This window comes from Leptonychotes weddellii, chromosome 4 (assembly GCF_054177405.1).
Source record: "Leptonychotes weddellii isolate Sample4059 chromosome 4, ASM5417740v2, whole genome shotgun sequence".
Classification (NCBI taxonomy): domain Eukaryota; kingdom Metazoa; phylum Chordata; class Mammalia; order Carnivora; family Phocidae; genus Leptonychotes; species Leptonychotes weddellii.
The window spans coordinates 135,831,925-135,859,168 of NC_138372.1; the positions used below are offsets into that span (position 1 = coordinate 135,831,925).

The 27,244-nt window shown below is 43.7% G+C and overlaps 1 protein-coding gene and 1 long non-coding RNA gene across 2 annotated transcripts in view; one reads left to right on the forward strand and one right to left on the reverse strand.

Moving 5' to 3' along the window:
• Nucleotides 1-27,244, forward strand: part of LAPTM4B (lysosomal protein transmembrane 4 beta) — a 459,101-nt gene that overhangs the window by 388,626 nt on the left and 43,231 nt on the right. The window lies entirely within an intron of this gene.
• On the reverse strand, nucleotides 7,657-10,753 carry LOC145720944 (uncharacterized). Its single transcript, XR_014144303.1, has 2 exons — nucleotides 10,666-10,753; nucleotides 7,657-9,859 (listed from the first exon to the last, which is right to left on the reverse strand). It is a non-coding gene; the product is annotated as an uncharacterized LOC145720944 (long non-coding RNA).

The window sequence follows — 27,244 nt, forward strand, 5'->3', positions numbered from 1 at the left end:
CGCCTGGGTGGCTCAGTTGGTTAAGCGACTGCCTTCGGCTCAGGTCATGATCCTGGAGTCCCTGGATCAAGTCCCGCATCGGGCTCCCTGCTCGGCAGGGAGTCTGCTTCTCCCTCTGACCCTCCCCCCTCTCATGTGCTTGCTCTCTCTCATTCTCTCTCTCTCAAATAAATAAATAAAATCTTTAAAAAAAAAAAAAAAAAGACCAAGTGGCTGAATGAATTAAAAAATGAGCCCCATCTATATGCTGCCTACAAGAAACTCACTTTAGATGTAAAGACACACACAGACTGAAAGTAAAAGGATGGCAAGATATTCCATACAAATGAAAGCCAAAAGAAAGCTGGAGTAGCTATACTTACATCAGATAAAACAGACCTTAAAGAAAAGACTGTAAAAAGAGACAAAGAAGGGAATTACATAATAATAAAGGGGTAAATCCAACAAGAAAATATAACATTTGTAAATATTTATGGCACAACATAGGAGTATCTAATATATAAAGCAAATATTAACAGAGCTGAAGAGAAAAATAGACACCAATAAGGGTAGGGAATTTTAATATCCCACTTACATCAATGGATAGATCATCCAGATAGAAAATCAGCAGGAAACACTGGCCTTAAACAACATGTTAGACCAGATGGACTAACAGATATACACAGAACACTCCATCCAAAAGCAACAAAATACACATTCTTCTCAAATGCCCATGGAACATTTTCCAGGATAGATTATACGTTAGGACACAAAGTAAATCTTAACAAATGTAAAAGGACTGAAATCATATCAAGAATCTTTTCTGACCACAGATGAAACTAGAAATTAATTACATGAAAAACCTGGAAAATTTATAAATATGTGGAGATTAAACAACATGCTACTGACCAACCAAGGAGTCAAAGAAGAAATCAACAGAAAAATTTTTAAAATCTTGAAATGAATAAAAATGGAACTATATTACATACCAAAATTTGTGGGATGTAGCAAAATCACTTCTAAGAGGAAAGTTCGTAGTGATAAATGCCTACGTCAAGAAAGAAGAAGGGACGCCTGGGTGGCTCAGTCGGTTAAGCGTCTGCCTTTGGCTCAGGTCATGATCTCAGAGTCCTGGGATCGAGTCCCACATTGGGCTCCCTGCTCAGCGGGGAGCCTACTTCTCCCTCTCTGCTGCTCCCCCCAGCTCATGCTCTCTCTCTCTCTCTCTCAAATAAATTAAAAAAAAAAAAAAAAGAAAGAAGAAAAGTCTCAAATAAACAATCTAACTTTATGCCTCAAGGAACTAGAAAAAATGAAGCCCAAAGTTAGTAGAAGGAAGAAAATAACAAAGATTGGGGCAGGAGTAAATGATATAAAGACTAAAAAGACAATAAAGAAAACCAAGGAAACTAGGAGCTGGTTCTTTGAAAAGATGAACAAAATTGACAAGACTTTAGCTAGACTCACCAGGGGAAAAAAGACTCAAATAAATAGAATCAGAAATGAAAGAGGAAATGTTACAACTGATGCCACAGAAATACAAAGGATCATGAGACTGCTATGAACAATTATATGCCCACAAGCTGGACAACCTACAAAAAATGGATAAATTCCTAGAAGCCTACAACCTACCATGACTGAATCATGATGAAACAAAATCTGAACAGGCCAATTGCTAGTAAGGAGATTGAATCCATAATCAAAAGCCTCCCAACGAACAAAAAGGCCAAGACCAGATGGTTTCACTGATGAATTCTAACCAACATTCAAAGAACTAATACCAATCCTCCTTAAACTCTTCCAAAAAATAGAAGAGGCAGGAACTCCTCCAAACTCATTTTATGAGGCCAGCACTGCCCTGATACCAAAACCAGACAAGGATGCTACAAGAAAAGCAAATTACAGACCACTATTCCTGATGAACATAGATGTAAAAATCCTCAAGAAAATATCAGCAAACCGGGGCGCCTGGGTGGCTCAGTCATTAAGCTTGGGTCATGATCCCAGAGTCCTGGGATCAAGCCCCACATTGGGCTCCCTGCTCCATGGGAAGCCTGCTTCTCCCTCTCCCACTCCCCCCTGCTTGTGTTCCCTCTCTTGCTGTGTCTCGCTCTGTCAAATAAATAAAATCTTAAAAAAAAAAAAAGAAAATATTATCAAACCAAAGAAAATATTAGCAAAAAAAGAAAATATTAGCAAACCAAATTCAATCAAATAAAAGAATCATAAACCATAATCAAGGGGGATTTTTTTTCCAGGGATGCAAGGGTGGTTCAACATCCACAAATCAATGAACTATATCACATTAACAAAATGAAGGTTAAAAATCATATGATCATTTCAATACATGCAGAAAAAGTAACTGACAAAATTCAACATCCATTTATGATAAAAACTCTCAACAGAGTGGTTATAGAGGGAACATACCTCAACATAAAAAAGGCCACATATGACAAGCCCACAGCTAACATACTCAACAGTGAAAAGCTAACAGCATTTCCTCTAAGATCAGGAACAAAACAAGGATATCCCACTCTCACCACTTTTATTTAACATAGCATTGGAAGTCTTAGGCACAACAATTAGGCAAGAAAAAGAAATAAAAGGCAACCAAATGGAAAGAAAAAAGTAAAACTGTCACTATTTGCAGATGACATATTATATATAGAAAACCCTAACGACTCCATCAAAAAACTTAGAATAAATGAATTCATTAAAGTTGGAGGATATAAAATCAATACTCAAAAAAAGTTGCATTTTTATTCACCAATAATGAGCTATCAGAAATAGAAATAAAAAACAATCCTATTTACAATTGCGTCAAAGAGAATAAAATACCTAGGAATAAATTTAATCAAGGAGGTAAAAGACATGTATATTGAAAACTATTAAGATATTAATGAAAGAAATCGAAAAAGACATAAATAAATGGAAAGATATTCCGTGCTCATGGGTTGGAAAAATCAATATTGTTAAGATGTCCATACTACCCAAAGCAAGCTAGATTCAATGTAATCCCTATCAAAATTCCAATGGTATCTTTCAAAGAAACAGAACAAATAATCCTAAGATTTGTAATGGAATCACAAAAAACCTTGAATAGTCAAAGCAAACTTAAGAAAGAAGACCAAAGCTGAAGGCATCAAACTCCCTGATTTCAAACTATTATAAAGCTATAGTAATCAAAACAGTATGGTTTGCCATAAAAACAGACACACAGATCATGGAACATAATAGAAACCTATGCATATTTGGTTAATTAATTTACAACAAAGAAGCCAAGAATATACAGTAAGAAAGGAACAGTTTCTTCAATGAATGGTGTTCAGAAATGGCGTTCGACCACTATCTTATATCACACACAAAAATTAACTCAAAATGGGGGCACCTGGATGGCTCAGTGGTTAAGCGTCCAACTCTTGATTTCAGCTCAGGTCAAGATCTTGGGATTCTCCCTCACCCTCTCCCTCTGCCCTCCACCCCCTTCAGTCACGTGCACGCGCATGCTCTCTTTCTCTTTCTCTCTCAAATAAATAAATTTTTTAAAAAAACTAACTCAAGATGGATTAAAGACTTGAATATAAGGCCTGAAACCATAAAATTCCTAGAAGAAAATACAGGTGGTAAACTCCTTGACATAGGTCTTAGTGATGATCTTTTAATCTGACACCAAAAGCAAAAGCAACAAAAACAAAAATAAGTGGGACTACATCATACAAAAAAGCTTCTGTACAGCAAAGAAAACCAATAACAACATGAAAAGACAACCTACCGACTGGGAGAAAATATTTGTAAATCATATATTTATCTGATCAGCCACTACTTTCCAACATATATAAAGAACCCTTATAAGTCAACAGCAAAAAAACAATCTAATTTAAAAATGGGCAGAAGATCTGAATAGACATTTTTCCAAAGAAGATATACAGATGGCCAACAGGTACATGAAAAGATGCTCAACATCGCTCATCATCAGGGAAATGCAAATCAAAACCACAATGAGATATCACCTCACATCTGTTAGAATGGCTATTATCAAAAAGAAACAAAATAACAAGCGTTGATGAGCATGTGGGGAAAAGGGAGCCCTTGTGCACTGGTGGTGGGAATGCAAACTGGTGCAGCCACTCTGGAAAACAGCATGGAGGTTCCTCAAAAAATTAAAAATAGAACTACCATATGACCCAGCAATTCCACTTCAGGGTATTTATCTTAAGAAAACATAAACACTAACTTGGAAAGATATCTGCACCCCCTTGTTCATTGCAGCATTATTTACAACAGCCGAGAGACGGATACAACCTAAGTGTCCATCAACAGATGAATGGATAAACAAATTGTGACATATATATATACACAATGCAGTATTACTCAGCCATAAGAAAAGAATGAAATCTTGCCATTTGCGACAACTTGGATGGACCTTAAGGACATCATCCTAAGTGAAATAAGTCAGACTGAGAAAGACAACACCATCTGATCTCTCTTACATGTAGAATCTAAAAAAACAAGCTCAGAGAACAAATGGTGATTACCAGAGGCAGGACATGGCAGGTCAGAGAAATGGGTAAAGGGGGCCAAAAGGTAAAAAGGAAAAAAAAATATGGTCCATTACTGACCAACAAAAAACAAAACACAGAGTCTTACACTGGGGGAGAAAAACTGCTTTCATCCTATCACCCTTGCTCATAATTCTTCAATGCCTCCCCACTGCCTACAGAATAAAATCCAAAATCTATAATCTAGTATTTTGGTCTTTTACAATCTAGTATAGTAGGGAAAACACTAGGCAGTAAGGATTATAAGACTATGTATTAGCTCATATCTTGCCCTGGACTTAGGGGTTAAGTCATAGACTCTGACAGCTAAAAAGAAACTATCACTCTTAAATGAGCATATGACCACCTACAGCACCTGACCCCAGGGTTGCTTTAAGGTCTAAATAAGAATAAATGGGAAAGCCCACTAAAAACTATCAATCGTTCTACAAATACAAGCTGTCGGTTTTACTATCCAGTATTATCACCCAGACAAAAAAAAAAAAAAAAAATCAATATTTATCACACCAGAATTTCTCAGGATACAAAGAGAATCCACCAGGCTTGGGTACACAAGCACACTGGGACTTACAAAGTGAACCAGTTGGTTATTTGAAAGGTCAGGTCGTAAAGCTAATGAAACCAGCTACTCTGACCTCTTTTATCCTTTATAATCTGATATATGGCCAACTACCTTATGAATAGGGTACAAATACAAAGAGGCATTCAGTACATATTTGCTCAATGACTAAGTGCCTAAAACACACCTGGATGATGATGAAAACGATTACATACACAAAGGCGTACTCGTCCCAGGTGTCAAGTTCAGATGCTTTCAACGACCAGTACCCCCTTTTAAAACACTCTAAGAAAGTCACGTGGTAAAACAATGAAAGAAATTACAAAGGAAAAAGTTTTGCTTGAGTATGTTAAGAGAAATTCAGGTCCTGGTGGTAAAACATACTCGTAAGAAATGGGGGCTTTGGCCTAAGGAGGAGCAAGCATTGTAATTGTCCTCCTTCTCCCAGTAACAGTCTCGGATTCTCTGGGAAATGACTCATCCCTCTGCTCTCAGAGCAAAGTTAATCCCATCCCCAGCTCACATCTCTCTCTAAGCAGTAGTTCAAGGGCAGGAGAATGACCCAGACCTAAATTCATCTGATAGTCTCGTCACATATCCCTGGCCTGTTTAGTTCAGGGGTGGACAGATCCTTAGGTTTGTCAAATCAGAATGAACTGTGGGATTTTTGCAATGACCTGCAAAAGAGGGTAACCAGAAAAGGAAGGAGTGGGAGGGGAAAAGACATGTCAGAAACCATGGTGCTAACTGTTTAAGCCAATTGACGTTGGCTTACAACATGCAGGTCATGAAATACACAGACTTAACTAGGATAAAGAGCCAAAGTTTTTAGGAGTAGGCTAACAAGTTCATATTTGTGTCTGAGAAAAGTACTTCTGGGAACTGCATCTATAATAGACTTAAAAAAAAATGTTGTTTAATGGCAAGGCTAGAAACAGAAAGACGATTATAATAGCCAAGTGAGTGCTAATGGGAGCCTAAATGAGGCAAATGATAGCAAGAAGAAGAAAAAAGGACAGAATAAGGAGGTAATCAGGAGGTAGAACAAAAATCAATAGGACATGGACACAGAATCAAGGAAGAGATTACAGTGGCAGGAGAAACAGGCGTGCAGCCGAGGAGTCTAGACAGATGGTGAGAGAGAGACTAGAGTATGGGTGAACTTGGGGAGGAAGTTAATGGATTCAGGTTTAGAATAGGAAGTTTTGATGAAGAAAGAGTGGAAATCCCAGAAGACTACCTAACAATCAGCCCACGTCAAATACTTTTTATATTATGATCCCTCTGGAAACCAGGACAAGTCAGTCTTCATTCCCTGTGAAGATGGATAATCATCTTGTCTCTCTGAAAATATTTATAGTTATTAAAGGTTAGGTAATAATTCAACTTCTTTTTAGGGTAAGCGATTAAACTGCCTTTTAAAATAAACAAATACAAACCTCTACCTCATACTGTAACACAAAAGTTAACTGGAGGTAGATCACAGATGTAAATATAAAAGCTAAAGCCATAAAGCTTTAGAAGAATATATGAGAGTATCTTCACAATCTGGGGGTGGGCAAAGATTTCTTAGAATACAGAAAGTACTAACCAGAAAAGAAAAAACTGACAAATTGAACTTAAAATTAAAAACTGATCATCGGGGCACCTGGGTGGCTCGGTTGGTTAAGTGACTGCCTTCGGCTCAGGTCATGATCTTAGGGTCCTGGGATTGAGCCCCGAGTTGGGCTCCCTGCTTAGCGGAGAGCCTGCGTTCTCCCTCTCCCGCTGCCACCCCCCACCCACCTTCCCAGCTCTTGTGCACGTGTGTGCTCTCTCTCTCAATCTGTCTCAAAACAACAACAAACTTCTTTTCATCAAAATATATCATTAAGAAAATGGGTAGACAGCCATGCGCTGGGAGAAAACATTCACAAAATGGATCTTTAACAAACGACCAGGATCCAAAGTATATAAAGAGATCTTACAAATCATTAAGGAAAAAAAAAGATAAAAACCAATTTTAAAATAGGCAATAAATAGCACTTCACAAAGGAAGATATATGACTGGCCAATAAGCAAAGATAAACTGTTCCACATCACTAGTCATAAGGGAAACATAAACTAAAGCTACCATGAGCTACAACTATATACCCACCAAAATGACTAAAATTAAAATGACTGACGACACCAAATGTTGACAAGGATGTGGTACAACTGGAACCTCATACATTGCTGGCTGGAGTATAAAATGGCAGACCCACTTTGGAAAATTGCTTGGCAGTTTCTTATAAAGTTAAACGTACTTCTACCCAATAACCAGCAATTCCACTGCTAGGTATGTACTCTAGAGAAATAAAAACATACGTCCACAAAAAGTCTTGTGCAAGAGGGGTGCGTGGGTGGATCAGTCGGTTAAGCTACCTTCGGCTCAGGTCGTGATCTCTGGGTCCTGGGATCAATGGACCCTGCATGGGACTTCCTGTTCAGCAGGTAGTCTGCTTCTCTCTCTCTCTCTCTCTCCCTCTGCCCCTCCCCACTGCTCGTTCTCCCTCAAATAAATAAATAAAATCTTTATTAAAAAAAAAAAGTCTTGTGCAAGAATGTTCAGAGCAAGCTTTAACCATAATAGCCCCAAACTGGAAACAACCCAAATGTCCATCATCTGGCAAATGGATAAATTGTGATTTATTCATACAATAATACTCAGCAATATAAAGCATCAAGCTATGGATGTACTCCAATTAACATGAATGAATTTAAAAGACGTTAATGCTAAGTGAAAGAAACCAGACACGAAAGAATACATACAGTATAATCCCATTTATAGGAATAGGTAAAACTCTCCTTCAGGGTGGGGGTGAAGGGGTGGCAGGGATTAACCGGGAAGAGACACAAGGGAACTTTCTGGGGTTTTGGATATGTTTTCTAGGTGTGTGGGTTACACAAGTGCATGCATTTGTCAACTCAATGTACTACAGGCTTCTGTGGATTTCACCATATGTAAATTATGCCTCATTAAAAGGAAAAAATAAACAAAAAATGATCTCTAATATAAATACCTAAAATCAATATGCTTTATTACTAGACCGAAGGAAACCTTTGTTATTCTAAGGCAAAAACAAAACACACCCACAACTTTTAAAAGGTAAAAACAAGTGGAAACGGGCCGACTAAAACATCACACGGACCACAAACCAACCGTGGGACTGTATGCAAATCACTTAAGCTCTCTGGGCCTCTATTTTCTCATCTATAAAACAGGGATTAGAAAATCGACCTCACCAGGAATATGTAAAAATTACGCGTATGCAAAGCACCTGGCACACAGGGCCTTAGTAAATGGTAGTGGGGTAGGAAACAGCAATTAGAAAATGCATAAAAAAGATCCCCTTTACCTTTCTGGTATAACAGGCAATTATTTATTAATTTAAAGAAGAGTTTTATTTTAATATCTCCCCACAGCCCTATCCTTTTTTCATGAAAACTCTCCCCCTGTCAGATAACTGACCCTATGCCATCTGGACGGCTGGTGGGGGGAGAGGGAGAGGTGCCTTGCTCTTCAGTGACCCTGCTCCCTCATCTCAAAAATGTTCATGTGAAAAAAAAAGTGAAAAAAAAAAAATGTTCATGTGAAACGAAGTTTTGGGCAATCAAATTATATGTAAAGGTATGAGTGAAACTCACAAGTGTACATTGCTTTATGAAATGCAAAGACTTCTTATGAAGAGTGTCAGTACTAGAGCCAGGCATCCCATTTATTAGGTTTACCTAAGGTAGCATCCTTACATCTGCTAGAAAGCTTTCTAATTATCTTTCAAAAGGCCATGCTGTTTCCAAATGCTACAACACGCACAGCAATAACTACTTTCCACAAAAAGCATGTTCAAACAGTAGACAAAGCCTGCAGAGTACTCTCCTTTTATCACACCAATGCTGTCTGGTTGGATTACAGCCAGCAACAGGGCTCAAGTAGATTTATCTTTCCTGTAGATCGTGTAAGTACATTTGCCTAATGCAGTGCCCTAGATTTTACAAATTACATTTGCTGGTGTACTTGCAAGTCTGCAGTTTTGAACATTTTCAAGGAGGACACAAGACATTTATATACAATAGTCTGTCTTGACCATCAATAAAAGGCCTATTTTGAGGCCACCTACTATCCTTTCGCTGTATTCAAAATTTCTGCAAAGCATTTCTTGGCTTTTAGCAAAGTCTGTGTTGAGCCAAGATGCTGATGTTCTATCTGCATTCAGACTGCACAAAAAGAATCCACACATACCAAAGATCTGTTTGAAAGCTCTTAAGGCCAAAAAATGTCTATTGTGTGGCCGGTGATAGGCAAGGACTAAAGGAAACTTGAAACTATAAATAGCGCAAAGAACACCACAGGCCTGGGGGAAAATGTTTTGCTTAAAATGGCACAACGACACAATTCGACATGATGTCCTTATTATATCGAAAAAGTGAATCTGAACCAACAAAAAAACTCTGATGATTAAGAAGAATTTATTCTCACTAAACAGTTCAATATGCCATTTTAGTACCACTATTTCCTCAGGACGCAGTGGTATTCACTGCACAGTGGCTCGGGTCTAACTCTCCATCATGATGTCACAAAACCCGAAATGCAATGGAATCCGACTCAGTGTTGGTGCATGCAGTCCAGGGGTGCCAACAATCAACCCGGAGCAGGCACGGGGCCAGAAAGACTCCATCAGGTTTCCTCACTGCCCCCGATAATCACTGCTCCCCATACAAACAAGTCCTTAAAAGCTCCAACCTAAAAAAAGAAAAAAAAAGCAGATGTGCTGGAGGTGTCTAAGAAAGGTACAGGGGTCACCTGTCAATGAGCAGGAAAGTAAGTGGGTGTAAAAATGGCTTCCCCGGGCGGACTGAAACGCAGTAAATCACAAGCAAATCCCTTTCTAGAGTAACGGCTTTACACCAGACCTGTGGAGGGACTCAGGCACGGAGCGTGCCAAGAAGCCCCCAACCGTTTCTCCTCCGGACGCGAAGGCGCGCAGGAGACCCGACAGCAAAGGCGAGACCAGATGCGGGCAGGGAGAATGGGCATGCCGGGGCTGCAAGCCCGACCGCGGGGGCGGGGGTGGGGGTGGGGGGGAAGGGGGCAGAATGCTCTCCGTCACCCCCACGACCCTGTCGCGGCCCGTCAAAACACAAAGCCCAACGGGTGGGGAGAAGAAAGAAAGGAATGGAAAACACGTGGTCCGCAGATCCGATGGGGGCTCCCGGGCCACCAGGTGCACTTCTACCGGAAGCGGAGGACGCGGCGACGGCCGCAGCCTACACCACCCCCGACTCCGGGCCCGGGCCGGACCCCCGCCACAGGTTGGCCGAGCCGGGGATCGCGGACAGGCTCGCGCAGAGAATTAAGTTTCTAATAATACAACTTTAGGCGGATTATAGCCGGCGTCGCCCAACACCGAGGCCGCACTTGGGGTGGGGGGGCGGTGCAGGGCGCAGCGGGCGCGCGGGCCGGGGTCCCGGAGGGGAATGGAGGCGGGGGCTCGCGGCGCTGGCGCCTCCTCGCCGGCAGGTGCGCCCCCCGCGCGTCGCCGCGCTCACCAGGTACCAGACGCCGAGCAGGATGGTGCCGGTGCGGACATGGCAGCAGAGGCAGCAGCTGTTGGAGTAGAACCGCGTCCAGGGCGCGACCATCTTCATCGCTCGGCCAGCGGGTGCCGTGGCGCGAGCGCGCGCCCAAGTTTGCAGGACCGTCGGCCGCGTAGCTCGGGGCTCCTTGCGCGGCTGCTGCCGGCTCCCCCGCCGCTCCCGCTCCCGGTTCCTCTCGCCCGTTCGCCCGCTCGCCAGGGGCCCGCGCTCCGCGCCTCAGCCGAGAGCTCCGAGCGGCTGCAGCGGCCGGACCCTGCGCTCCGAAGGCGGCGGGAGGAGGAGGAGCGCGGGGGGTGGGGGGGAGGCAACGCGGGGGCGGACCACGTGACCCGCGCCGGGGCCAGTGATGTCACCGCGGGCTCCAGCCAGCTGCGGGCGCCGCCGGCCGGGATAGATAAATCAATCATCCTGCACGCCCCCCTCCCTCCGCAACCCCCCCCCACCCCACCCCGCCGACCCGGCCGGTCCGGGAGCAGGCCCGCGGTGGAGTTCCGGGCCTCCCCTCTCTCCTGTGGTCATCTGTGTAACTCTGTCACGGGTTTGAGATTCTTTCATGGTCTCGTTGGTTGTGGTTTCTCTCCTTCCACTTCTATTTTGCCGATAATCTGTAGATGCAAATGCTGTCACTGTTATCTTGCAAACTGGAAAAGGGAAAACTGCAGTCCTTCGAACCGCTGCTGGAGCCAGAGCAATTTGTCTCCGCTTCCCAGCTCAATTACTGTGGTAGTAACCTTTTTCCCAGAAAATAGGATGTGTGTCAAGGACATCCGCGCTGTGCTTCGGGTAGCATTTTTAATCATGACGGCAGCTCTAAAGAAACAATCATCAAGCCAGTTACTGCCTCAAGGTCTCTGAAGGACACAACGCAGAGCGTAAGGGGTACTGAAAGATAGGACTCCAATCAGGGGTTATTTCCTCCCGTTTATTGTTTGGTCTCAAAGCGCCCTTGTCCTGGGTTAGCCGCTAATCACCGCTTAAGCTAAGCATCTCAGCTGAGTTAGATTATTAGCGCACGTCAAAGTTTCATTTCGGACTTGGAGCAACAGAAAAACTGGTCGGATTTAAATTTCTTAAGGACAGGTTATATAGGAGAGAAGGAAAATGTTAGATGCGGTGGTTTAAGTGTGGGACTAGTTAGTTTGACGAGGTTGTAAAGCTGGCGCGTTCTTAGTGCCTCCCTTAAACCCGGATCCGAAGGGACTGGAGCGTCTTCCCCAGAGACCCTCAGATGTGGGCCCTTAACTGGAACTAGTAAGTAACATCATTGTGGGAGATAATCAGAAAGAAGGAAGAAGGAAGATCAGCTTTTGTTTTGTTTTGTTTTGTTTTCTGAGACTACAAATTTCTGTTTTCTCTCAAACCTGAGATAATTTTCTCTCTGGCGTCTCCATTTAATGTTCGGTTATACCCATAGCTACTTTTAAACGGCCATGGGACAAGCATGAATGCTCTGAGCAGGGATGGACACAGAGAATCAGGGTGGGGAGTGCTACTTTCCAAATTCAAACTGCAGACATGTGCCTCTAACGACCTCCAGCTTTGCCCTCCCCACCAGGATTTCAGATTCATTAGGCACATGATTCATTTGATTAAAGGGAATTTTATATTTCACAGAGCTTACTATTCAGGATTTGAATTTACAGACATTTGCCAAATGGCTCTAGATAAGAAGAGAGATGGAGAGTAGAGAAAATCTGGCTGGAGAAAGGAGATAAGGAGAGAAAAGGTACATCTGCAAGCAAAGTTTATGAAATAAAACTTAATGTCAGTATCTCTAGAGTTGTATTTATTTGGATGCAAGAGGATTGGGGAGGATTGGCAAAAACAAATCCAGAAAAACAAAAACCCCAGAGGCTTCCCCAGGAAGTTACTCACAGCCGGGTGACTTGGGTGACTCTACTCATTCTCAAACAGCGGCATATTTACTGGAGCACTGATCGCAGTGGGACAGGTCTTTAGACAGATCACCTTGTTCTCATCCCTGAGCCCCTCAGCTTCTGGGGCCACAGAGCAAAGAGCAAAGACAATAGCCTCCATACCCTTGGTCAGGTTGCCCTGCAAGTCGCTCACCCCTCCTCTCCCATTCTTCTCTCTCTCCATGGTGCCTTCATTAGGGAGGAGATGGGGACACGGTAGGGACTCCATTTTAGAAAAGCCCCATTTACTCATGCTCCATAGTTCACCTTGCATCTGAGTAAACCAGAAAAGCTATGTTCATCATTCTCTGCGTTTCATCCTAGGCCCCCAAACACCTGATAACGTCTAAAAAGAACTGGATCCCAAACATGTTCCAGGACATTCGCCTCAAACAAACCTCCATGGACACTGGCATCAATACCCCACCTTCAGTAATTTGTAGAATAACATCTATCATTTACCTGACACTTGCCTTTGATGGGACTCAACCCTGGATTCCTAAAGGAACACGTACCCTGGACCCCTTTCCAATATAAACCCCTAACCCCAAGCGACCAGGAGGCTCACCTCTCCTTTTCTGAGTCTCCCAGACACTCCGTGTGCTGTACTGTATCACTTACACTATTCAGTGAACTGCTCTCACTTCCTTCTGGCTCACAGCTGATTTCCATCTTTGGCAAAGTCAAGGACCCTCTGGTCCTCGAACAGGGCCTGCCTCCGTCCTTACCACATTTTAAAGCCTTTTTACCATTAGGACTTCAGGCCTTGCAACCTCTTTGTCACCCAGGTCCCTTCCCTTGCCTTCTTGTACTCCCCATTTTTCTCGCCCTGAATCCTCCCCTGGCCCCCTTCTTCTAAGTGCACGGATTTTCCAATGAACTGAAGGAAATTTTTCTTTCCATCAGATAAAGCCACTCTCATTTCTTTTCCAAATCTCTTCTTTTCTAGGACTAATTGTATTTCAATATATCTGTTAGTGATCCAACATACCCAGGGTCAGCTTGAGTGGTGCCCGGGTATAGGAAATAAAGACATACATGTTGCAAAGATGAGAATATTCTGCCCCCGCTCCCAAAGCTGACAGTGTCATCCAGTGAGCCAGTCACAATGGCGCTAGTCAGAATGTGTGCTGAGTATCCCTATAGGTAAAAACAAAATACAAAGGGAAAGCAGGGAGGGGCCAATTACATTATAACTATGGGAAGTTAGCATTTCAGTTGGGCCTTGAAAGGGTGAATAGAACATAGACCAGGAACATAGACAGAGGGAAAGGAAGAAACACTTGCTCTGGGGTTTGCATCGGACCAGACACTCTTGCGAGGTAGGGAAGGTCTCACTGGAGCTACCTCTATGACCTGGGTAAGGGTCTGTCCCGTGAGATACCTCAGGACCCCCCTTCAGAGGCTGAGAAAATTAAAGAGCTACTACTGTCTAGCTATCCTGGAAAGGAAAAAGGGAGGCAATGCCTTCCGTGGATGTGTTGGAAAAGCCCCACTGTCTATGGCAGAGGGTGCTGTTGAATGTCTTCTTCAATGATGGAAGTACTTCTCAGTCCTTGATGGTACAAAAGAAAACCTTATAGGTCTCCTCACACACTCTCCAAATAAACCAGGGATCTGTTCATTCGTGTGGTCATGAATTTGGTGAATGAAAACTTTCCGGGTGCCTCCTTGGAGCTGAGTGAGCCTGGCTGTCAGCTCAGAGAACATGAGATAGTTTCTATCTATAGGGATCTCACAACTTCAAGAGGGAAATAGAGAAATAAACAGAAAGTCACATAATAGCAAGATAAATGCTACCATATGTTTAGCACAAGGTGCTATGAGAGCCCCACATCTCAGTTTGGGGAAGACCAGGGAAGTGACATCTAGGTTCCTTTGTGTGGGGTAAGTTGGACTTGGCTAGGGAGAGAGACGGAGGACCCCCTCAGACAGGATGGGAGCGGGACATGCAAGGGCCCAGCATCTGGCAAGCTCACAAGTTTAGAAACAGCAGGTAGTATGATAGCTGGGAGTTAACATTTGAAGGGAAGGGGGGCAGGGTAGAGAAGATGGGGCTAAGGAGGTTTTAGGGGTGTCAGTATAGGCAGGGGAGGTAACAGAAGATGAAAAGCTTTTCATGCCATGTTGCACAGAGAGGTTTGGAGCAAATCTCCTAAGGAAATGGGGAGCTTCTAATCGAAGTATTGAGCCCGTATTAAATCCATATGCCTCCATGGTCAATTAATGTCACAAGCTTAAGGCACATACAAATGAGATAGGCAGGACTGGCTATATTATTTGTGGGGTCCTGTGCAACAGTGAGAATGGGGGTAGGGTTCTCATTTCAAAGTATTAAGCATTCCAAGATGGCGACATTAAACCACATGTGGGCTGTTCTAAGCAGGTGCTTAGACCCTGTGCTGCTGCTGCCAGGGTCACACGCCCATGAAGCTGGCCCTGGAGATAGGTCCCATGTCTCTCTTAGAGGTTAAAAACAAAACCAACAACAAGAAAGGGAAAAGCTGTCAGATAACAAAGAACTATTTCATAGAAGCTGTGATAAATGTCAATTTTATAGGAATGTGTGGAAGAAAATAAGTAGTATGTCAGATGATTCATCGAAGAATCTGGACCTTGTCCCAGCCGAGGCGGGCGGGGGAGGAGGGGAGGATGAGCAGGACTGTGAAGGTCAGAACATGGAGCTGGCTCCAGGCCTGAATTACAGCCAAGGTGGAAGTGAAAAATTATGACTGATGTGCTCTCAGAGATGCATGTAATTAATCATATATTTATTAAAGCACACATTTGGGGTTTGGTCAGGTTTTGGACGGGGTTTGTGAGAAGGAATGCATAAGACAGAATCCCTGCGGCTAAGAAACTCACAAAATAGTGAGAGGGACAAAGATGGGCGGAGGGATTCATTCGTGGGAGATAGTGTGGCTAACAATTAAGCAACAGTAGTCTGATCCAGGGTGATATTAATATGCTACTTCAGTTTTTTATCGGTGTGTAAAGATCTGGTTATGCAATCAAATACATCTGTATCAGTTAGAGCCCAGGCAGGAAAACAGGGAACGTTCTAGAAATTCCACACAGAGGGAAGGTAATATAGGAAATTGGTTGCTGCCATAAAGTAGTTTCCAAGTGCTGCCTTGTCCCAGTTTTGTAGTCAGAGCTCAAAGCTCTCAACTCCCCCTTGCAGACAGTTTTTGCTAAGCCCCCACCCCAACTACTTCCCTTATCAGGCCCTAACACGCTTAGGTTATAAGACACACTTCCCCAAGTGAGCTACCTAACACACAGGGGTGGCCCTTTCTTCCTTGGGTCTGTGGAATTTTCCAAAATACCCAATCCCCAGGGAATCCCTCACAACCTAGCTAACCTCAGCCTGTTTGCCATACATAAGCTATCTCTCTCTCTCTTTTTTTTTTAAGATTTTATTTATTTATTTGTCAGAGAGAGAGCACAAGCAGGGGGAGCGGCAGGTACAGGGAGAAGCAGGCTCCCCACTGAGCAAGTCGCCCAATGCGGGACTCGATCCCAGGACCCTGGGATCATGACCTGAGCCGAAGGCAGATACTTAACCGACTGAGCCACTCAGGCGTCCCCATAAGCCATTTCTTATAGTTCCAATTTGCTGTTGCCCTGTCCGCAGGTGCGACCCCCCCCCCCACCATGACGCCCTGCCTGGCTGTCTTCTTTCACTGGGAGCTGTAATTAACAAAGAATTCTGCCTTTCACCTATCCTGAAGTGTCATTGTATTGTGCCCCACCATCAAGACGTTAAGCGTCTGCCTTCGGCTCAGGTCATGACCCCAGGGTCCTGGGATGGAGCCCCACATCAGGCTCCCTGCTCGGCAGGAGGCCTGCTTCTCCTTCTCCCACTCCCCCTGCTTGTGTTTCCTCTCTCGCTGTGTCTCTCTCTGTCAAATAAATAAATAAAATCTTTAAAAAAAAAGAAAGAAAGAAAAGTTATATTTTACAACAGGATTGCACCCAGGTGAGAAGTCAGAGGAGAGACAAAGAGGCAAGCCCAGGTATTGGCAAAGGGAAGAAGGAAGCTGCCCCCTTCTGTTTGGCTAGAGTCCAGACCATGGCAGGAAGGATGACCACCAGAGGTCAGCACTGTCAGACGTGTGTGACCACTGTTGGGAACACCTCCCAAAGGAGAGAGAAAAGAGGAGGATGCCTTGGCCTCTCCGCTGCACCCACCCTCCAGTCTTTTACCAGTGCTTCCCATTGGCTGAACTCCCAGGAACCAGACAAGGGGTCTGGAAGACATACTTTCCCGTCATGCAAAACCAGTAGGGGTTATACCCATGCTCACAGCAGCATTACTCATAACAGCCAAAAGTTGGTATCAACCCAGGTATCCGTCAATGGACGAACGGATAAACAAAGTGTGGTGTACCCCTACGATGGAATATTACTCAGCCTTCAAAAGGAAGGAAATCACGCCACATGCTACAACATGGATAAACCTTAAAGACATGATGCTAAGTGAAATAAGCTAGTCACAGAAAGGAAAGTACTGTCTGATTCCATTTATATAAGGTATCGAACATAGTCAAATTCACAGAAAGTAGAATGGTGTTTGCCAGGTGCCTGGGGGACAGTGGGGGGAGGGCGGAGGGGCGGGAGGAAATGTGAAGTTGTTGTTTAGTGGATATAGAGTTTCAGATATGCAAGATGAAAAAGTTCTGGAGATCTGTTTCACAGCAATGTGAGTACACTTAACGCTACTGAACAGTACACTTAAACATGGTTAAGATGGTAGATTTCATGGTATGTGTTCTTTTTCTTTTTTACCAGAATAAAACTTTTTTAAAGAAATGAAATTTTTTATTTCAATTTTTATTTAAATTCTACAAAGAAATGAAATTCCGATACATGCTATCATGTGGATGAACCTGGAAGACATGCTATGTGAAATAAACCAGTCATAAAGGACAAATACTGTAGGACTCCATTTATATGAGGTACTGAGAGTAGGCACATCCATGGAAGACAGAAAGTAGAACAGAGGTTACCAGTGGTTGGGGGTGTGGGGATGGAGAGTTACTGTTTCATAGGTACAGAATCTCTGTGTGGGGTGATAAAAATGTTCTGCAAATGGGTAGGGGTAATGGTCACACAACACAGTAAATGTACATAATGCCACTGAGTTGTAAGCTCAAAAATGGGTAAAAGGCTAACTTTTGTGTTGTGTGTATTTTACCACACAACACAAAAGAGCAGGGGGAGGGAGGAGAATGGATTGAGAACAAGCCGGCAAGTTGTTGAGGCAATGGACATCTAACCCTGAAATGTTATCAAGTACAATTTATTTTCTTTGATGATCTAGAAAGGCAGAATCTTGCAATGACTTAGGTTCTGAAGCAGGAAGACCGGTTAATCTACCCTTTCTCAGTTTGTAGCATTTCATAATAAATGGGCATGAGTTCAAGACCTAATCTGCCAATGATTGTGTCTTTGGGAGAATCACTTAATCCCTCTGACTTTTGTAAAATGGGACTGCTAGTCCTACTTTTATGGTTGTTGGGAGGTTATTACAGAGCAAAGCATGTTAGATGCTTTGCACAGAGAAAGGGTAGTAAATGGTAGATTTAGACAAAATTCACATTATGGAGCACCTGCTAGTGTTTTACATTTATTAGGTAAGGCTCACAACAAACCTGGAAGCTAGGTATTAAGCTGCCCATTTTTCAGATGAGAAACTGAGGCTCAAGGACTTTAAGTGTCTCCCTGCAAGGCAGGGTCCGGGCTAGGATTTGGATCCAGGATGGTCTCACAGAACTTGAGTGCATTCTTTCTTTCTTTCTTTCTTTCTTTCTTTCTTTCTTTCTTTCTTTCTTTCTTTCTTTCTTTCTTTCTTTTCTTTCTTTCTTTCTTCATGAGAGACAGAGAGAGAGAGAGAGAAGCAGAGGGAGAAGCAGGCTCCCAAGGAGCAGGGAGCCCAATGCGGGACTCGATCCCAGGACCCTGGGATCATGACCTGAGCCGAAGGCAGACGCTTAACCGTCTGAGCCACCCAGGCGCCCGAACTTGAGTGCATTCTGTTCATGCTGCCACTTAGATCCTATCTTCAGGGATTTTGAATCCGACAAAACAAAGCTCACGTATAAAGCACTAAGTGAAAATGTTAGCCCCATACAGATAGCTCCTGTATAATGTGTTCCTGAAAATACAGATATGAAACAAGAATGTCCCAAATTTGATGTAATAATTTCTGTTCCTAGAGGGTTAAAAATCTTTCTATTTATACCCCAACTTTTATTTATTTATTTTATTTTATTTTATTTTTTTTAAAGATTTTATTTATTTATTTGAGACAGAGAGAATGAGAGAGACAGAGAGCACATGAGAGGGGGGAGGGTCAGAGGGAGAAGCAGACTCCCTGCCGAGCAGGGAGCCCGATGCGGGACTCGATCCCGGGACTCCAGGATCATGACCTGAGCCGAAGGCAGTCGCGTAACCAACTGAGCCACCCAGGCGCCCCCAACTTTTATTTTTTATAAAGATTTTATTTATTTATTTGACAGAGAGAGAGAGAGATAGACAAAGAGAGAGCACAAGCAGGGGGAGCAGCAGAGGGAGAGGGAGAAGCAAGCTCTCCGCTGAGCAGGGAGCCCAATGAGGGGCTCGATCCCAGGACCCCTGGATCATGACCTGAGCCGAAGGCAGACGCTTAATCGCTGAGCCATCCAGGTACCCCTCTACCCCAACTTTTAAACACTAGCTTTGAAAAAGCTCTAGCTTTTTACAAGTTTCTTAATGTGTTTCCTTCACTAGTGAGGAGAGTCCATTAGCTTAGATTGTGCAGGAGACCTCCGATTGGGGTATTCACAGCTTCTGACACACTCAAAGCCTCCTCGCAAGTGTTTTCAGTTTCTGAGACCTATGTTTCTTATGACTCATATCAGCACTTTAATTTTCCATTTTCCACCCATGGTTATACATTAATAAGGGCTAAAATGCAGTAAAATATTTAAATGCTTGTACAAATAGTTCCTTAAGAGGGCAACACTGCTGAGATTGGCAGTATCGGCAGGTGAGCTCACAGAATGGTTGTCTGTCAGCTGAGAGACGAAAGTCCACATCCAGCAGAGGAGACGTTTCCCAAGAGCGTGTGGGAGATTGTGTTACTACCTATTCACCAAATAATCAGATTCCCTCTCCCCGATGCCCTTCCCACCAGGAAGATTAGACATCCCCGCCTCACTGCACTCGGGAGTCCCCATGTGACTCCATGTGTCCAATAATATGGTCCGGAGCCATGTGGGTGGAAGTTTTAGGAATCAGACGTGGGTTACCAGGCTCCTCTACCTGGAAACAGGCAGTGTGACAGGTAAGACTGTGTCATCTGCAGTCCCAGAGTGCAAGATGATGTGGATTGGAGCCACAGTCGACCCATTTTGGACAGGGAGTGTGGGCAAGAAATGACTCGTGGGGTTGACAGAAGGGGGTGACCTCGCCCCTCCTGAGGATACAGAATGTCAGTGTGCCGTACAGGAAAATGTGGCTTGTTGGACAAGCCCAGAGTTAGTAAGTTGGGGATTAAGTGCCCCAAAGGGGCCCCTATAACAAAAGGCACCAGAGAAGTTGACTGAAAAATTTTCACAGGAGATTGAGGCCAACAGAAAGGCTTCACAGAGGAGTTGGAACCTAATGTGAGCTACGAAGAAAAAGGCCCTAGACGAGGTGCTACTTCTTCCTTGTCCTATTTTAAGGTCCGGCTCTGCGTGTTCAAATACCAGATAATTAAATGGCCAACGAAAGGAAAAATAAGGATATGAGATGTCAAGTTTTATTCTTAAGAAAATGATACGAGTAAAGTGAAAAATATTCATGGTAATAGAACGAACACTTGATATAACTGTCACTCGGATATCATCACATCCTCAAATTCTGCCAGCTTTGCTCCCTGTTTTTTTCTAAAGAAATAAAGTATTACAGATACAATAAGTTCAAGCTTTCTGCATACCCCTCCCTGATTTTATGTCCCTCCTTTAAAAAGTCCACACTTACACCTTAGTAAATTAGTCATTGAGAAAGGGTAGAAACCATCAAAATAAAAATCCCACTTTGAAAAAAATACATCATTTTGTTTTGTTTTGTTTTGTTTTTAAGATTTTATTTATTTGCGAGAGAGACAATGAGAGAGAGACAGAGAGCATGAGAGGGAGGAGGGTCAGAGGGAGAAGCAGACTCCCCGCCGAGCAGGGAGCCCGATGTGGGACTCGATCCCGGGACTCCAGGATCATGACCTGAGCCGAAGGCAGTCGCTTAACCAACTGAGCCACCCAGGCGCCCAAAAATACATCATTTTGAAGGCAAAATTGAGAGGCATACTTTTTAGGGAAAAAAATGAAGCACAATGTATTATATCCAGGTATAAAAATCACACAATCATCAAAAATGCCAGTCAGTCAGAGGAAGGAACTGAGGGAAAGATGAGACACTATTTAATGACCACATTATTGTTTTGTCCAGTTATTCCCACAAAGAATTGGGAAACAGTATTACTCCAGGTCTTAAGGATTTAACAAGATCATTATATTTCAGAGCTGAGAAGCGTTTGGAGTCAACTTGAATCAGTGCCTTTATTTCACAATTGAGAACCTGAGGCCCAGAGCGACAGAGCAATTTGTCCAAGGTCACACAGACAATTTGCGTCAGAAGAGAGCTTTGTCCCCACAAGGCAGGACCTCCCAAAACTGATCAGGAATAGACTGAGGGGGGAAGGCTGGCTATCTGTCTGTGGTCTGTGTGAAGTACGTGGCAGCTATAGGAGGTGTGAGGTGAAAATTCCTGAGGTGTTGGAGGTGATGGCATGGAACAGGAGCAGGGTGCTTACGTGGAGAGGACTGGTCTTCTTCTGGTGGAGCGTGGACACCATAGCACGTCAGGAAATGCCTAGAGACTGTACCCCAAGACCATCATCTGTAGTGGTTTTCTGAAGTGCTGCCTCTGGGGGTCACCCTGACAGGCAGGAGCTTCACTGGAAGCTCCCTTGAGCTGACCTTAGGACTTGGTGAGACCCGTAGTGAAACTGAGTTCTTGGGACCTCAGGATTCTGAAGGCTCCTGGCCATGATCTCACTGCTTCTCTTCCCTGTCTGTCTGACCAAATCATCCACAGGCATTGCTGTTGTTGGTGTGTTTTAGTTTTGTCTTAGTAGTCTGAGGAAGGTTTTCTTTTTTTTTTTTCTTCTTCATTGATTTGTTTGTATTTTGCTGTGGTTTAAATAATACTCAGAAATAAAGAGTGCATTTAAATTTCCTTTCCTTCCTGAAATGGGGGATTTAGATTAAGCAAATACTGGGGAAGTTTTCACAAGGGTATTTTAATTTAGTGAGTCAACCATTTTAGATTACAGGGAACAATCCCTCTTTACCTGTGCCAAGTCCCTTGCTGCAGAGAGGATTTAACGCATTCCGGGGATGTGCTTGAGAAAAGGCTGAGGGCATTTTGCTTATGCAAATGTTTGGCAGTCTCTCTTGTTTTCCCCATGGGGAGAAATTTGCATTTTGAAAAATGAACTGTGCTCATACCCATGAGTCCATACTGAAATAAATAAATGATTGAATAAATAAATAAGTAGGGAACAAAAGATAAATCTCTTGGTGCAGGAAAATCCCAAATAATTTATGTAGATACTTTGCCAGCAAGGAGATGGAGCATAACTTCCCACCCCATGAATGTGGGCTGCATACAGTGGCTTTCTTCCAAAGATCACAGTATGGAAAGTGGGGCAAAGAGTAACTTGGAGAAACCTGACAAACACGACCTCGGCCAGGTGATCAAGCTCAACAGCAACAATGGTGTGAGGAAAATGGCACTTTATCTCTATGGTCTTCCAACCCTGGTCCCATCATGAGACAAATATTAACAAATCCCTCTTGAGGGACATTCTCCATAATACCTGAGAAGTACTCAAAACTGTCAAGGTCATCAAACACAAGGAAAATGAGAAACTGTCATAGCCAAGAGGAGCCCAAGAAGATGTAATGAGTAAATGTAATGTGGTATCCTGGATGGGATCTTGGAACAGAAAGAGGTCATCAGAGGAAAACTAAGGACATCTGAATAAAGTCTGTACCTTAGTTAATAAGAATGAATCAATACTGGTTCATTAATTGCAACAAATGTACAGTGCTAACGGAAGGTGCTAATGGAGGAAAGTGAGGGTGGGGTGTATGGGGACTTCTGTATTGTAGTAGTCATTGTTCTGTAGATTTAAACTATCCTAAAAAAATAAAGTGTATTTTAAAAAAGACAAAAAGGTGAATTTTGCAGTAATGAGGAGAGGAGGAAATATGGTCTAACAGTATTCGACAGAGGGCCTGGCTGGCTCGGTCAGCAGAGCGCGTGACCCTTGATCTCGGGGTCATGAGTGTGAGTCCCACATTGGGTGTAGAGATTACTTAAAAAATTAGAAAGTAAATAAAACAGTATTAGACAAAATTTTTAAGTGCTTGGATGATTATGAAAACAAGTTTTTGAAGAACTCTAAATTTGCTTTGACACCACTTATGCTGAGTGTATTAGTCTCGACATGTTCCTTATAGAGGGAAAAGAGGATGTTTTGTGATTTAATGAAAATATGACAAACATTTAAGTAGATTAAATGAATCTATAATATTCCTCAAAGTGCATTTTGCTTATCACTGTATAAGTGCCCCCTTTGAATACCTGGTAATTTTTTTTATTGGCTAAAGGATTTAAAGCAAAGAAATATGCCGCTTTTGACTTAAAATGTTCATTAAGAGTTAACTCATTTAATTTTTCATTAAGCCTTTATTATTCCAATAAAATGCCCGTTGTGTGACAGTTTTTAAAATTATTTTCCAGTTCATTTTATTTTACAATTTTCTTGGGATTGTTTTTGGGCAACAATTTCCTTGCCACTCCGCACTTAAAAAATTATTTAACATCGGGGCACTGAATGGCTCAGTTGTTAAGCATCTGCCTTCAGCTCAGGTCATGATCCCAACGAGAAGCCTGCTTCTCCCTCTCCCACTTCCCCTGCTTATGTTCCCTCTCTCACTGTGTCTCTCTCTGTCAAATAAACAAATAAAATCTTTAAAAAAATTATTTAACATCAATACATTCTTCATTGTGATCTCTCAAGACCCGACACAGTGCTAAGGTTAGAGGATATCATAAGATCTTTCAGAAACTGAGAATTGAGTAAATATTTCTCTGTTATGATCACACACCCAGCTTGAAGCAACTAATAGTGGTCTACATTGTTCAGTAGGTGAGTAGTGGAGAACATTTCATGTTCCTTTTAGGTCCAGGGACCAGGGTAAAAGAAAGGGGATGATTTCTCCCCAGTATACAGAGATTAGGAGATGAACTCGCTGCAAAAATGGGGAAACCCCTCCACCCTGATGTTAACAATGCCAGTATAGCATTTTGGTTGGACAGCATGGCCCAGCAAGAAAAAGCTGGAATTCTAACTGTAGCATTCATCTCTGGGACCTTCAACAAACAGTTACTGAGTCTTCAGCTCCTGCCAGGCACTCTACCGCATGTAGATTGAATGGGAAGTCCCCAAACCCACTTCTCTTCTCTCTGCACACATGGGTAAACCATATTTCCCAGGTTTCCTTCAGCTACATGAGGCCCTACGTCTGAGTTTGGGGCATGGAAGATGGATGAAAGTGATGTGCCTCTTCCAGGACCTGCCCATAAATATCCCCTATACAAGCCTCCACTTTCTCTCTTCTCTGACAAAAAAATAAAAATAAGCTTAAAAATTCCTGCTAATGGAGCACAGTAGTAGGTTTTAGACAAATACTTGGTGGGTGATCTGTGTGTGCATGATTCTCTGATTTCAAGATGCTAACACCTGGAAGAGATCTCTTGGGTAGCTGTTGCTGAGATTATTAAAAGTCAATTAGCATTTTTCATACTAAATTCCCTCCAAAACACATTTTTTGAGTTTGTTTGGCCAACTGAGTGATGATTGAAATAAAATTCCTAAATATCATTTATCTCCTATTAAGTCAACTATCCCTTCCATTATCTGTTCCGTTTCTAACAACACAATTCCAACACAGTTTATCTTGAAGTCTTAGTCCAATCTTGTTTCAAACATTTCTTCTGCACTATGACTAATATGCTTAGTGACTTGACAGGAGACCATTGTTATCTCTGTAAAACATTTTGCTGCATAGCAGAACCTCCTAGAATTCTGGGACCTTCTGCCATTTTTTTTTTCCTGCGCTGTGATTCTCAGGTCAATGATTGCAGTTACTGTTCTTTTAGATTCCAGAGAATGTATAAAACTTACAATAAAAATAATAATTAAAAACTGTTCATCTTGATACAGTTTTCCTCAAGAAGTCCAGACAACTCCAGGGAAGGGTTGTAAGATAAGAGAGAAGAACAAGACAAACAGCAGCTGAAGCCAGACAGAATTCCTAAGTGTTTGGAAGCAAATGTATCCACATCTGTCTTATTTAAAAGATGGCACATCCTTGTGGTATTTGACAGAACAAGAGGTCAGAATTCTCCTGTGCTTCATTCCATGCTCGGTGTCCTGGCCATGAGTAGGTCAAATGACGTCCATCATCAAACAAAGATAATGGTAGCAAGGAGAATCATGGAGATGGACAATGGGATTGTTTGCATCCAAAGCAAAATGTTTTTTTTTTTTTTTGAGAAAAGACATTTCTTAGACCTTGACCATCATGATTCATCCCTCTCCTGGAATTCAGTGGCTCTGAAGTTCTGGCCTCCCCCTAAAAGTTTCCCTGGTGTGATTTCTGCCCGAGGGAGCACTGTCCATGCCTAGCCGACAAGTGGTGTTTGTCTCCCCGTGAAGTACCCTGGAGCCCTGTTTGCGTCCTTTGTCCCTGCCACTATCCCTCTCACCTGGAATGCTGCAGAGGCCTTAGTGTGACCAGCTGTTCCTGTCTGCCTGCGACTGGGGTTGGGGGGTAACGGGGAGGTCCCAGAATGCAGAACTGCCAATGTGAAGCCTAAGAAAGTCCTGGGCAAGCTGGGAGGAGTTGGTCACCCCAAGCAGCCTCTTCCCTGGTATCCTTGCCTTTCCCCTAGTTTCTCTCTCTAATCCATTGTCCACAGAACAGCCAGAAATGCAGACGAATCCAGTCGTGTCACTCCCCTGCCAGAAATCCTTGGAGGGCCTCCTAGTGCATTAAAGCTAAGCCACTTCAGAGGGCATACAAGGTCCTTATGATTTAGCCCCTGCTGTCCCCTGGCTCCATCACTCAGGGACACTCTTCCTCTTCCCACCTACCAGATCCCTGCCCCCACCCCCTCTCCCAGCAAGCTGCACTGTGGGTTCCAGCCACACATGCTTTCTTCGGCCGGTGCATGAGGCTCCCTTCTCATCCCCAGGCCTTCTTCCCTCTAACCAAATGCTCTTCTTCACTTCGGTGATCTGTCTGCCCAGGTCTCGCCCTGCTGTCGCCTCCCCAGGACATTCTTGTCTGACTTACCCTATTTGAGTTAGGTGCCTATATCCATTGGCATGATTTTGATTCCCCAAAACAGAAATGCGATTATTGTGGCTTTACAGGGTAGAAATTCAATTTCTCTCTCATGTGGAATGGACGTGGAGCTGGATGGCCCGGGGTGGTTTGGAAGCTGTGCAGTCCCTGGGGACCCAGGTGCCTTCCTTTCTGTACCTCCATCCTAGCTTGGAGCACCTCGTGGTCCAGGCTATTTCAGCCATCGTGTCCACCTCGCGGGCAAAGTGTTTGAGATTCTGTATTTGTCTGATTGGTAGCTATTAATTGTAAAACCAGATGAACGGCCACGGTCATTGGCATCTCCCATCCACGGCCCATTCTCTGAACTGCCTTCTTTACCTGACTGTCACACACCAGGCATTTCCTGGCATTTCCCTGACCCTAGATCGCCCCAGGGCCACCGACCAGACCACAGAGACAGCTCCTCTGCCCCAAAACCTGCTGGAATTATTCCAACTAGCCAATCCCAAGCTTGCCTGTCCCTCAGAGGACACGATCAAGGCTGTGGCCGATGCTTGCCCTCGCACCTGCTTCCGCGTGCTGACGGAACCTGGTGCCTTCCCGTGTGGCCCTGTGCGGCGTGGACTGCCCCTTCTTCCTATTACTGTAAGGCATAGATTCTTCTTCCCATGGCATTAGCCCCTCCGTGCCATCACTCAGCCTCCTTTATAAATGAAGACCCAGGCACAGATCACAAAGTGACCCCCATCCTTTCAGGCAGCCTTCCCGGACCCACAGCACACACAGTGTAGGGCCGCAACCCGTCTCCTCCCGCGGCTAGTGCCAGAGGACGCTGGGAGGGTGCAGTGTCGTCCCAGTTGCATCAGGGTTCTGTCATGGTGACCTTACTGTTGGCCCTCCTGGCCCTCCATGCTTCTCCGGTGCTAGCATTTATCCTCTTGTCCCCCACCACCGGCTTGCTTGTCTGTCATCTAGGCCGGTAAGGCGAGCACTTGATCTGTCATGACGCCTTGGTGACTGCCGAATCCCTGCCCCTAGCGCAGGGCCTTGAGCCGTGGAGATGCTTAGTGCTGCGGAAGGAGCGCGCAGCTTCTTGACTGTTGACTTGGGAACACACGTGACGTGCGTCGACACTGTTCGGTTCAGCCCACCTTCTCTATAAAA